Raw genomic sequence first — 12,911 nt, forward strand, 5'->3', positions numbered from 1 at the left:
GATCACGGAGATATTTAAGTCTAAAGTCAGCGGAAAATGAACGGCATAAAGAGACAAATGATTTTTGGTGGTTTTGGCAACGTTGGTTGGCGATCCTGGAAAAGTCAAAATGTAGCAAGGTCCAGGCAGATTTAAATTGACAAAATGGAGTTTTGGTGGGCTTTACAGCTTGGTCATCGGAGCTTTGAGTTTTTTTGAAGATGTTTTGGGAGTCTTGGAGGTTGGAGCTGATGAAGCACAACCACATGGTGGGGGATTGGAGCCACATGTATAAATCAAGCCTAGAGGCACAAGATATATAGGGTAGAATGTAAGGCCTCTTGGGTGTCACAAAAGGGAGTGTGAGCTCTCTTGGATCTCCTTGGCTATGGCACAGGCGCCTTGACACTGCTCTGGCCAAGATGCACGATGGTATTGGAGGATCTTGTGCATGGGGGTGGCCATTGACAGTTGACAACAGTGCAATGAGGATGATAATGTGACAATTGGTCTGAGAGCTTGGTCACACAGTGCCCAAACGGGCCCAAAAGTGAGGGGGTTCTCACAAGCCTTGTACGGTGCCGTGACATTTCCCATGAGAAGGGCTTCTCACCTGTGCTGTAAGCGGGCAAGCAAAGATGAGATGAGGGTCAATTCTCATGTCATAATCCAAAAAAAGAAGTGTTCGACAAACATAGAAGAACTTATAAAGATAACATGCATGCCCTATAAGGGAAATGTTTTTTGTCATTTTTTTTGAGAGCTCTTCAACCTCCATGCGGGGGGGTCACTATGTATATATTGTGTATGTCATGTGCATGCTCCCCTTCAGTCTTCAATGAGGAACGGGTTTTTCACAGATAAGGGAGACAATGAGGGCTATCAAGGAGGTTTTTGTGCGTCAAGGTTGTGTCGGCAAAGTGTGATTGCAAGGGCGGATTGCAAACCTCTTGCGTAGTGGAAAGAGGGATTGTATATGGTGTTTTTTGTCAAAGAAGAAGCTGTTATTGATAGATTTTGGTGCCAACTCTTCCCCTTCCCCCCATTTCTTCTTTTCATTGTTTTGGTGTGTGTGGTGTCGATGTGTAAGTAGTGTACACCCCCGGGCCATCTGTGTGTGAGAGAGAGGTGAGGTGTTGTGGAAGTGTTGGAAGCAGGCAAAATTTGGATGATTACTGCATGGTGATTGTGTGAGGCATGTGTACGTTGGTATGTGTGCAATGGGTGATTTTCTAGTAGAGATGTAAAGTTTTGATAGTGATTTCTAGTGGATGGGGGTGGTGTGGGCTAAAGAGAGGCATCTGTGTGTGTTCCCATTCCCCCTCTCCAACGTTTTTCACCACCACTGGACTATTGACAAGGATCAAATAAAGTAAGAATTAAATGAAATATTGTGGGTCCCTACAATGGAAGGTGGGTGGGTTGGTAAGAATGTTCCATAGAAGGAGGTGCCATCGGTGTGAGGCTCTAGATATATGGAGTACCTCCTGACTCCCCCACAATTCTAATGTTGAATTACATAGGCTGCTAGCTATTGTGGAGTGTAGCATCTAAACAATCCTTGCATCCAACATCTAAACAATCCTTTCATCCAACATCTCATAAAGATGGTGTGCACTACAGGTCCAGATCTACCACTGGCAAAGGAATCTGAGTAGACGGACTGATAACTCCATAGTTGTAAGAGGGCCATGCCTACAAATAACAAAAAAAATTCTACACTAACGTCCACAAAAAACTAGCTATAAATAAACCTAAATCCATTTCTTGGACTTACCGTTACAAGAGTCAAGTCCATAGAGGCGACATCTGCTCTAGATAGGGGCCTATCTAGGATGTGAACAAGCCAAAGGAAGAATACGAGGGCTACTTCTCAGTAGGTGGTCTCTCGTCTCACATCCACAAGAGATTAATTTGTAGGTATTATGACCTATTCTCTCTAATATTCCTATACTTAATCTACACACCTTTATATGTCTACACCCAATCTGCATTTCTTCTCAAGGACCTACTATGCACCTAATGTACATATCTTTTCTATGCCTATACTTAATTTTCATACCTCTATTTGTTTACACCTAATAGAAGTAGATTAGGTGTAGAGAAAGCATATATAGAGAGAGAGAGGTAGATAGATGTACATACACAGTCACATAGATACTTATATACATGCATACACATATACTATTAGATTGAAATAGGGGCTAGTAGTGCCAATAGTTTAGTGGCACCTCTTTAGATATCATCACAATCTTAATCATGGTAAACCAAGGGTACATTGTAGTAATCCATACATGATTGGATCAAGGAACATAACCCCACAATTAAAAAGAGACTATATCTAAGAGGAGGTGTTCAACCATCGAGTGCTAAACTCCCTTACTTCTTGCCTACATACATACATATATACACACACTTCATAAAGACATATATTTGTAGCTCCACATCTACACACTCCTATATGGGACACATATTTATGGAGCATCTATACACTTATAATAAAATACATAGACCTGGACCATACTAATAGACCTAAGAAGGGGTTAGTAGTGCCAATAGTATAGTGGCACCTCTTTAGATATCATCACAGTCTCAATCGTGGTAAAATCAAGGATATGCAACAGTAATCCCTACATGAGTGGATCAAGGACTATAATGCCATGATTAAAAAGGCATTATATGCGAGAAAAAGAATTCGACATTTCGGGTGTTATTGCTCCCTTACTTAGTGCCTATATGCATGCATATACACACACACTCGCATAGATACATATAAACAAGCATACATATATTCATACATACATGCTCTTTTTCTCTCTCTATTCCTCTTTTCATCTCTCTCTATGCCTCTCTCTCTCTCTCTCCACCTAATCTTTACCTAATTCACACGCCCCCATCTAGGTCTTAACGTTACCTAATCTACACACCTCTACTTTTCTACAATAATCAAAGTAAATAGAGAGGGCCTAGAAAGAGAGGTAGAATAGGTGTAGACTAGGTGGAAAGAGAGAGGTAGAGATATTTTCATTTCCATCTTTCTACCTCTCTTTCTATGCCTATAGGCATTGCATACTAAACTCCCCTTACTTAGTGCCTACATACATGCATATACACACATACACTCGCATAGATACATATATACATGCATACATAGCTACACACTCACATATGGAATTATAAACAAATATGTATTATAAGTATATACAATAAAAGAGTTATAAACACCTGATATCTCTACAATCTCTCTTCTCCTCTCTTTATCTCTCACTATCCCTCTCTCTCTCTCTAATCCATCTCTCTCTACATACTCTACCTTCTCTCTCTACTTTCTCCACCTTCTCTCTCTTTCCTCTCTCTATCTCTCTTCTCACTCTCTCTCTACCTTTTCTCTCTATCCCTCTCTATCTTCTCTCTCTCTCTCTCTCTCTCTCTCTCTCTCTCTCTCTATTGTCCTTTTCTACCATTTTCACATTTCCCCCTTTTAAATTGTAACATTTAATGGCCTAGTAGCTTGTGTGTAGCGGAAAATAACATGGACATAGTGAGCATTTCATTAGAATAGATCCCTACAGAGCATAGCAAGAGTGCTTGGATGCAGAGAGAAAAAGAAAGCATAACACCTAGTTAGATAGGCATGAACAATACTTCAAAAGAGAAAGAAATTAAGCTATTGACAACAATTGAGGACCGGATTTACATGGAGCCAGTCCCCCCTCCAAAAGGCTTTGTATTATAGGTTCCCCCCATCAAGGGAGACATTTTACAATACAATTCTTTGTGTTCCTTCAATAACTAGCTAGTGCAATGAAGATGGAAACTTCAAGAACTAAGCAACCACTTATAAAACACAGCATCAATTCCCTCACCCTCTCAGACCCAAGACCTCACACACCTTTGAAGATGGTGAGAGCTAGCGGGGTATAAGAGTAGAATGAGAGGAAGAAGTATATCTCCTCACATAATGAGAGCTAGCGGGGTATAAGAGTAGTCTTACGAGAAAGAAGTATATCTCCTCACATAATCACTCATAAAAGCTTAGCATAGCATAGTAATTAGCATGGTAGAGGAGATGAGCATGCATTGAAGCTTGGCTCTTGGTTGGATTTGCATCACAAAGCCAAGAGTTGTTAGTGTAGGCCTCCCTTCTCACAAGCTTGGAGTAGATGATGATCTTTCCCTTCTCACAAGCTTGGAGTAGATGATGATCTTTCCCTTAAAGCTTGAGAAGGAGAGAGAGAGTCTTTTTGCTTCACACATGATATTGTGTGAGTGTGTGTGTGTGATAATGCCTTGCCAAAATCAGCCCCGGCCTCTCTCTCTTGGTCAACCCCTCTTGCAATTTACTCTTGCTGGCACCCATTGGACCTTGCGAAGCTTAGGCAATCATAATTGAGAAGCATAAGTGATAGCCTTGTGACATTTTCCCCCCTTTCCCCTTTTGTGAGAGCTTTAGGTAATTAAGTAATGCAATTAAACTCTCATTGGAACCCTTTGTCTTCTGGCCTATAGGAAGCAGGCAAGCCATTGGGCTGTTGAATGCTCATTGGACCCCTTCGGAGGCTGTCCAATAGTCTTCTAGAGAGCTTAATTCTTATTGTTTCTTTTATTAAGTGTTTTTAAATGAATTAAACTAGATTAACTCTAGCCTAATTCTCATTGATCCACCTCTATGGCCATCCAATAGGATTTGAGTGCACCTTGTGGGCAATTGGGCTAGGGAGCTGACATGTGTCCATTATGCCCTTTGTGTAAAGGGAAGCTTTGGAGTGTCTGTGTGTGTGTGGTTCTCTAACCTTTTCTCTCTCTTCCCTTGAAGACCACTTGAAGAATTTTTGGTCATCAAATTAGTATCGTATTCCACTAAGCTTGACCATTTGGACTTACCTTTGAATTTTGGAACCTTAGCATTTTGGAAGTCTTAATGGGCTGAACCCTCAGGTCTTTGGAGCCCATGGTTTCACATTGCTCTTTTGCAAATGGACCCCGCTTTGGATCCCTATTTTCCCTCCTTTGGATCCCTACTGTGACCGGTCTGCCAACTTTTTCTTCCCTGGTACTTCCCCATATTAAATGATCAGTTTAACATGAGAAAATCATTTAGGAGAAATAGATATCAGTTATTATGAAATTACCTCTCTCTTGAAATCATAGTTGTCCTTGACTATGGGGTAGAGAAGATAAAGCCTATCATTAGTCCCTATCTAGAGGGTAGAGGATCCCTATTTTACCCTATGACATCGTTCCACAATGGATGACTAATCCATTTGGCGCTTGAGAGTTTAAGGCTGCCACAAGCATGTCTGTGCATTAGTCCTATCAATCTTCTACAGTAGAGTGACAAGCTCTACTTGGTGTTTGGAAGACTTCGTCTCCACAAACTTGATTCTAAGCATGCATACTACTTAGCATTTGTGCACAATAAAGAAAAAGAGAGTCTTATCAGACAAAAACTTTGTTCAGTTTAAACATTTGTACATTTGCTTACTCTAGGGAAGCATTGTAAGCATTAACAAGGTTTAGGTTATCCTTTAATTGTATGCCTTGCACCCATATAGCATCTTTGAAGGGATAATTATTAAACTTAATAAGATACCGTCGGATAGTCTTACCACCTCTTAAAACCTTGTCTTCATGTCGAAGAATGAACTCGGGTTGCAGCACCTCTTCTTGGTCCTAGATCTTTGGTGGGTCTTCAATAGTTGGTTCCTGAGGTGGCTCTCCTTTTTAAGGCTTTAGTAGGCTCACATGGAAAGAATTGTGTATGAGCCAATGGCTAGGCAACTTGAGTTGATAGTCCATTTCATTAATTGGTCGAAGGATCTGGAAGGGACCATATTACCTTTTTGCTAACTTAGCATAGTACTTTTGGTGTCCCATAGGATTCTTGCCCGTCGTGTGCCTTAATTGAGCCTTGGGAAATTTAATTAAGACCCAATAATTTTCTTTAAATTCTTGGGCTCTTCTGCGCTTATCAGCAGTAGCGTTTTACCTTTGTTGTGATAGAGATAGCATCCTTAATCTTTTGGAAATATTCTTGTGGTCTCGGCTATACTCATCTAGAGCAAAGTTCTTCCCGTGTACCTTAAGTAGCAGGGGAATTTTTTACTTCCCTCAATGACCTCGAAAGGTGCTTTTCCCGTGGAAGTATGTACAGTGTTATTGTAGGCATACTCCACTAAGGGTAAGTACTTCTCCCATTGGGACCTTTGATCTACTTCCGTTACATAGGATTTTAATAAATCAAGAATTGTTAGGTTAGCTATTTCACTTTGGACATCCTTTTGGGGATGATAGGCCGAAGAGAAGTTTAGCCTTGTCCCTAAATTCTCAAAGAGACCCCTCCAAAAATTACTGGTCATTCTAGGATCTCTATCCGACACTATGGACATTGGCAAGCCATGGTACTTGAAGATTTGTGATATAAAGGGCTTTAATAGTCTTTTTGACAGGTATAAAATGAGCTAGTTTGCTGAACCTATCTACTATAGTCCATATTCCTGTATTCCCATGGATAGACTTAGGCAATCCAATGATAAAATCCATGGATATGCTCTCCCATGGTGAATTAGGGATTGGCGAAGGTTGAAGCAATCCAGGTTGCTTCCCTCTATCAAACTTTGTCTTTTGGCATACCACACATTTAGAAACATACTCCTGTATGTTTGCTTTCATGGTAGGACAATATAAATAAGTTTCAATCCCTTTTAGGGTAGACTGAATCCCTCTATGCCCCGCATAAGGAGGAGCACGAGATTCATACATTACTTTCTCACATAGTGAGTTGGTAACGCATAGTCTATTACCATAGAGAAGATAAGCATCTTGTAAAGTAAATGGTTCCTCTTTCTTCCCTAATGCAAGGGCTGAAAGCACATCTCTAAAATTAGGATCAATAGCATACTCATCTATCATAGAAGATAGATCATTGTGAGTTGCTATGGAAACCGCATTCATTCTCGGCCATCTTGAGAGTGCATCGGCTACTTGATTATGCTTGCCAGCAATGTGAGCAATATGAAAATGAAATTTCAGAAAGAAATTTGCCTACCTCATTTGTTTGTCGGAGATCTTGGTATGCGTCACAAAGTACCTAAGGCTTTGGTGATCCATCCACATGATGAAAGGAGTCCCCAGTAAATAATGCTTCCACGAGTGGCATGTAGATCTGCAAGGAGTTCCTTTTCAAATATGCCTAGAGCTTTCTCAACAGGGTAGAGTCTTTGACTTTCATAGGCTATTGCGTGCCCTTCTTGGAGCAAAACAGCTCCAAGGCAATCATCACAAGTGTCACATTGGACCTCAAATGGCTTTGAAAGATCTGGTAGTGTAAGCATAGGTTCAAAGAATAGGTTTTCTTTAAGTTTTTAAAAAGCATTGTTCTCCTTGGCAGACCAGGTATACCTAACGTTTTTATTTGTTAGGTCATGTATTGGTCCCGCGATTTGTGAGAACTTTTCTATGAAGCGATTATAGTATGCACACATACCTATAAAGCTTCTTAGTTCATAAAGATTGGATGCCATCTTGAGATATAATGTGACTTAAATGTTGAATCTCTTGTAAGAAAAACTCACTTTTCTTTCGATTAATATAAAGTTTATTCTTTCTTAAGACTTGAAATATTACCTGGAGGTGTTGCTTGTGTTCGTCTAGTGAATTAGAGTAGATTATAATATCATCAAAGAACACTCCAGTAACGGTTCGGTGAGGCCATAATAGCTTCTCCATCAAGATGTTGAATGTGGCTGGTGCATTGGCCAAGCCAAAAGGCATGACAATGTATTCGTAAAGACCAAACGTGGTTTGAAATGCGATCTTTACAATGTCGTGATCAACTATCCTTATTTGATGGTAGCCACTTTTTAGGTAAATCCTACTAAAGTAGGTCAACCCTTGCAGCTTATTAAATAGGTCTTCTACCCATGGAATGGGAAACCTATTTTTGATAGTGATCCTATTTAGTGCTCTATAGTCAACACACAATGATATGTGAGGTCTTTCTTTTTCACTAATAACACGGGTGAGAAAAATGGAGATGAGCTAGGCCTAACCATGCCCTTCTCAACTAACTCATGCACTTGCTGCATAATCTCCTCTCGTTGAGCTTGAGAAACTCTATAAGGATGTTTATTAGGCCGTGAACTTCCTGGAAGAAGTTCAATTGCATGGTCATCATTGCCTCATTTAGGAGGTACTTCACAAGGGATGTCATCAATAAAGGCATCTTGAAATCCCTTGAGAAAATTGGATAACTCTAGTTCCTTGTGATTATTTATATTTTCTTTTGCTAAAGCATTAGGTTCATTTTGAGAATCTTTAATAAAAATCATGTTCATGGAAATATAGCTCTTATTGACTTATTGAAAGCTTGCGTATGTACAATGGGTATGGTGTTATCCATCTCTTTAACATCTATGTACATATCTTTTTCCCTAAACCTAAAGTAGAATTTAACATTGGCAGCCATGCGATCAAACCATGGTGCCCCTAGCATTAGATCCTTATGCTTGAGAGGAGAGATAAAGAATTCCTCTTTGTACACATAGCTTTCGACATGGAGCCTCAATTTTCCAATTAAGGGAGTGACTGAAGCTTCTTGCCCCTTGAAAGCCCCATCAGCGTGTAGGACATCTCCCATCTCATAGGCTTGGATGCCTAGCTTGGTGGCCAACTCTGTGGATATGAAATTGTGAGTAGAACCAAGGTCAAAGAAAATAAAAGCATCATGTTCTCTTACCTTTCCCAAAGCATGGAATAGAGGATATCCTTTGTGGTGAGTTTCCTCTTCTTGGATTTCGACCAAGGTAGCTCTAGGAGGCTCATGGCGGGTGTTCTTTTGGGGGCAAGCACAGTACGCATGCCCTTGATCGCCACATTTGAAACAACGGTTATCCTTGAGATAACGCTCAAGCTCTTCAGAAGAGAGCTTGTTTTTTCCTTTGTAAACTCCATTCTCCTTAGCTTTGTTGTTATTGGAATTGCCCTTAGGAGACTTTTGGACATTGTCCTTCCCGTTAGGCTCATTGGAACCTTTGTTTTCAGTGGGCTTATTAAGAATTCTCTTATCCCCTGTTTGGAAATTGATTTGTGAAGCCACCATGGTATGATGTATGACCGTAGATATGGTGCGTGACCTTTGGGAGTTGACATACTCCACCATATGTTCAGTTAAGCCCACAAAAAATTGTTGTTTTTGCTCTTCAAAATCCATCTTTTTGAAGACAGTGTCTTTGAGATGTAAGTCCCAAAACTTTTCTACATATTTGTGAATGGATTCGTAGGGAGAGAGCTTCAAGCTTCACCATTCGGTGAGTACTTTGTCTTTGGCATTGCTGGCCAAAAACTGCTTCATAACGGAAGCTCTTAAAGATTTCCATGTTCGTGGAGCTTCACCTATTTGCCCGTAGGCTAGACCACCATTTCGTGGCGGACTTTTGAAAATGCATAGCTACATGGCGTAGCGGAGAGGACTCCGTGAAGCCCTCATCTCCAAACTCCGCATTGAGTTGTTGGATAAAGGCCAAGACTTTGTCCATAGCACCAAATGTGCCATCGTAGGTAAGAATACAGATGTGCTTTCCACTCTCTTTGAACTTCTTGACCTTGCATGACCTCTTCCACGCGGCATAGTATTTCCTATGGACTCTTCTTTTTGATGGTTCAAAAGTTGCACCATCGCTTTCTTTAGAAGATGAAGAATTTGAGTAAGATGGAGAAGAGGGTGACCTCTTTCTTGCCTTGGTCCTCTTTGTCCACACCATCACTTCCTTCATAAGAGGAAGAGGATGAAGAAGAGGGTGACCTCTTTCTCGCCTTTTTCTTCTCTTGTTTTCTCTGATCCCTCTTTGAATTATGGTGCGGAGAAGTGTGGGATGGTCTTCTCCATTTAGGAGGTGATGGAGAGTGTTTTGCCGGCCGTCTTCGTGGGGCCATCTCCGCCGAGGTGGCAGGAGACTCACTTCTTTCTCGTTGTTTTGGTGGGGGATCTTGAGTTCTCCTTTGGGAAAAGGATGCATCATCAAGAAGTAAATTTTTGAGTCCTTCGTATGGATTCTTTTCTTCTTCCCGAATTGGAGAGAGGCCTCTTTTGGGAGTCTCGCAAGGAGGCTTCCTAGCTACTCTCTTTTCATGGTGGGGAGTTTGGAGAATCCCATGACCACGTAGCTGATGTTGCACTTCACTTTGGAGGTATGGATTGTCCATGGCTTGTTGAAGCCTAGAAACAAGGTAGTTAACAAGCATAGAGGCATCAATAGTAGCCTTCTCATTAGCAAAATGAAAGCTATCAACATCAACTTCACTCTCTTTACTATTGTCAGCCATTCTAACAACTTTTAGGTGTAAACTTTTTTAGGTGTACTATGGCACTTCAAGCCCTAGTTGCTACTCCTCTTTACCTCTTTAGAAAAACACTCAAGCTACTGTACTCGTGGCTCAAATATCATTAATTGCAAGGAATAGAAGAGAGGGTCTTTCAACACCAAAACAATACCAGCTCCTGTCAAGCTTCTAATAGCTCAATAGTGGTGAAGCCATAGACAAGCCCCATAGGAATCCACTATTAAGACCATAGCTCTCGACGGTGATGCCCCGTTATCCGCACGAATGTAGGTGCACTTCAAGGATGAAAAATCCCTATTCTACTTAATCAATTGCAATTAATAATACCAACCATTAATAGCTAGCTTGAGGACCTCCCTTCTTGAGCAAGAAAAGAGAAACCTTGTGCTCTGATACCAATGTAACATCTAATGGCCTAGTAACTTGTGTGTAGCAAAAAATAACATGGACATAGTGAGCATTTCATTATAATAGATTCCTAATGAGCATAGCAAGAGTGCTTGGATGGAGAGAGCAACAAAAAGCCTAACACCTAGTTAGATAGGCATAAACAATACTTCAAAAGAGAGAGAAATTAAGCTATTGACAATAGTTGAGGACCGGATATACATGTAGCCGGTCCCCCCTCCAAAAGGCTTTGTATTATAGGTTTCCCCCATCAAGGGAGACATTTTACAATACAATTCTTTGTGTTCCTGCAATAACTAGCTAGTGCAATGAAGATGGAAACTTCAAGCACTAAGCAAACACTTATAGAACACAACATAAATTCCTTCACAGTCTCAGACCCAAGACCTCAGACACCTTCGAAGATGGTGAGAGCTAGCGGGGTATGAGAGTAGATTGAGAGGAAGAAGGAGTAGTCTTATGAGAAAGAAGTATATCTCCTCACATAAACACTCATAAAAGCTTAGCATAGCATAGTAGCTAGCATGGTAGAGGAGATAAGCATGCATTGAATCTTGGCTCTTGGTTGGACTTGCAATCACAAAGCCAAGAGTTGTTGGTGTAGGCCTCCCTTCTCACAAGTTTGCAGTTGAGAAGGAGAGAGAGAGAGTCTTCTTGCTTCACACATGAGATTGTGTGAGTGTGTGTGTGATAATGCCTTGCAAAAATCAGTCCCCCTCTCTCTCTTGGTCGACTCCTCTTGCAATTTACTCTTGCTAGCACCCCATTGGACCCTGCGAAGGTTAGCCAATCATAATTGAGAAGCATAAGTGATAGCCTTGTGACATGTGTCCCCCTTTCCCCTTTTGTGAGAGCTTTAGGTAGTTAAATAATTCAACTAAGCTTTCATTGGACCCCTTTGTCTTCTCACCAATAGGAAGTAAGAAAGCCATTGGGCTCTTGAATGCTCATTGGACCCCTTGGGAGACTGTCCAATAGTCTTCTAGAGAGCTTAATTCTTATTGGTTCTTTTATTAAGTGTTTTTAAATGAATTGAACTAGATTTACTCTAGCCTAATTCTCATTGATACACCTCTATGGCCATCCAATAGGATTTAAGTGCACCTTGTGGGCAATTGGGTTAGGGAGCTGACATGTGTCCATTATACCCTTTGTGTAAAGGGAAGATTTGGAGTGTGTGTGTGTATGTGTGTGTTCTCTCACCTTTTCTCTCTCTTCCCCTACCTTTAGGGATCGCCCCCTCCTATCTATGACCACTTAAAGACTTTTTGGTCATCGCATTAGTATCCAATTCCACTAAGCTTGACCATTTGGACTACCTTTGAATTTTGGAACCTTAGCATTCTGGAAGTCTTAATGGGCTGAACCCTAAGGTCTTTGGAGCCCATTGTTGCACATTGCTCTTTTGCAGATGCCCCCCCTCCCCCCCCCCCCCTTTGGATCCCTATTTTCCCTCCTTTGGATCCCTACTGTGGCCGGTCTGCCAGCTTAATCAATATTCTATCTTTTTCTCCCCTGGTACTTCACCATATTAAATGATCAGTTCAACATGAGAAAATCATTTCGGAGAACTAGATATTAGTTATTATGCATAAACTACTCAATTTTTTTTTCTCAAACTCACTTAGTTATTTCTCATAACCATTTATTTTCCTTAATAATTGATTTTTCTTTAGATCCATTAATTCATTTTAAGGTCATTTACTCATTTACTCATTTTCTTTTTTCACCTAAGTTAGTTATTTTCAAACTTAGCTCTCATTCACTCAATTAAACATAAGCCTACACTAATGAAACATTCTTTTTCTCCCTCTCTTTTCTTCTCTCTCTCACACTAATCTTTTCCTATCTCTCCTACACTAATCATAATAATCACTCGCCAATCTTTTGCTTTCTCTCTCTCTCTCTCTCTCTCTCTCTCTCTCTCTCTCTCTCTACTCACACATCGTAAGCAAGCAAAGCAAACAAACAAATGGAATGCTTTTTAACATAAATATATGCGTAATTCTCTTTAGGAATGTACAAATGTCAAGTGTTTCGAAGTGGCACGCTCATTTTGCCTAGAAAGCTCAATGCGGGCAATCTCGGCAAAAAATAATAGGTTTTGTGCGCTGGCATGAAAGACGTGTCCAAAGTGCTTACCAAGTGGAAAAATGAGGTTCAACAGGAAATTTGAGCCCAAT

The sequence above is a fragment of the Adiantum capillus-veneris genome, chromosome 2 (genome assembly GCF_014529385.1).
Source record: "Adiantum capillus-veneris isolate H3 chromosome 2, ASM1452938v2, whole genome shotgun sequence".
NCBI classification, from domain to species: Eukaryota; Viridiplantae; Streptophyta; class Polypodiopsida; order Polypodiales; family Pteridaceae; genus Adiantum; species Adiantum capillus-veneris.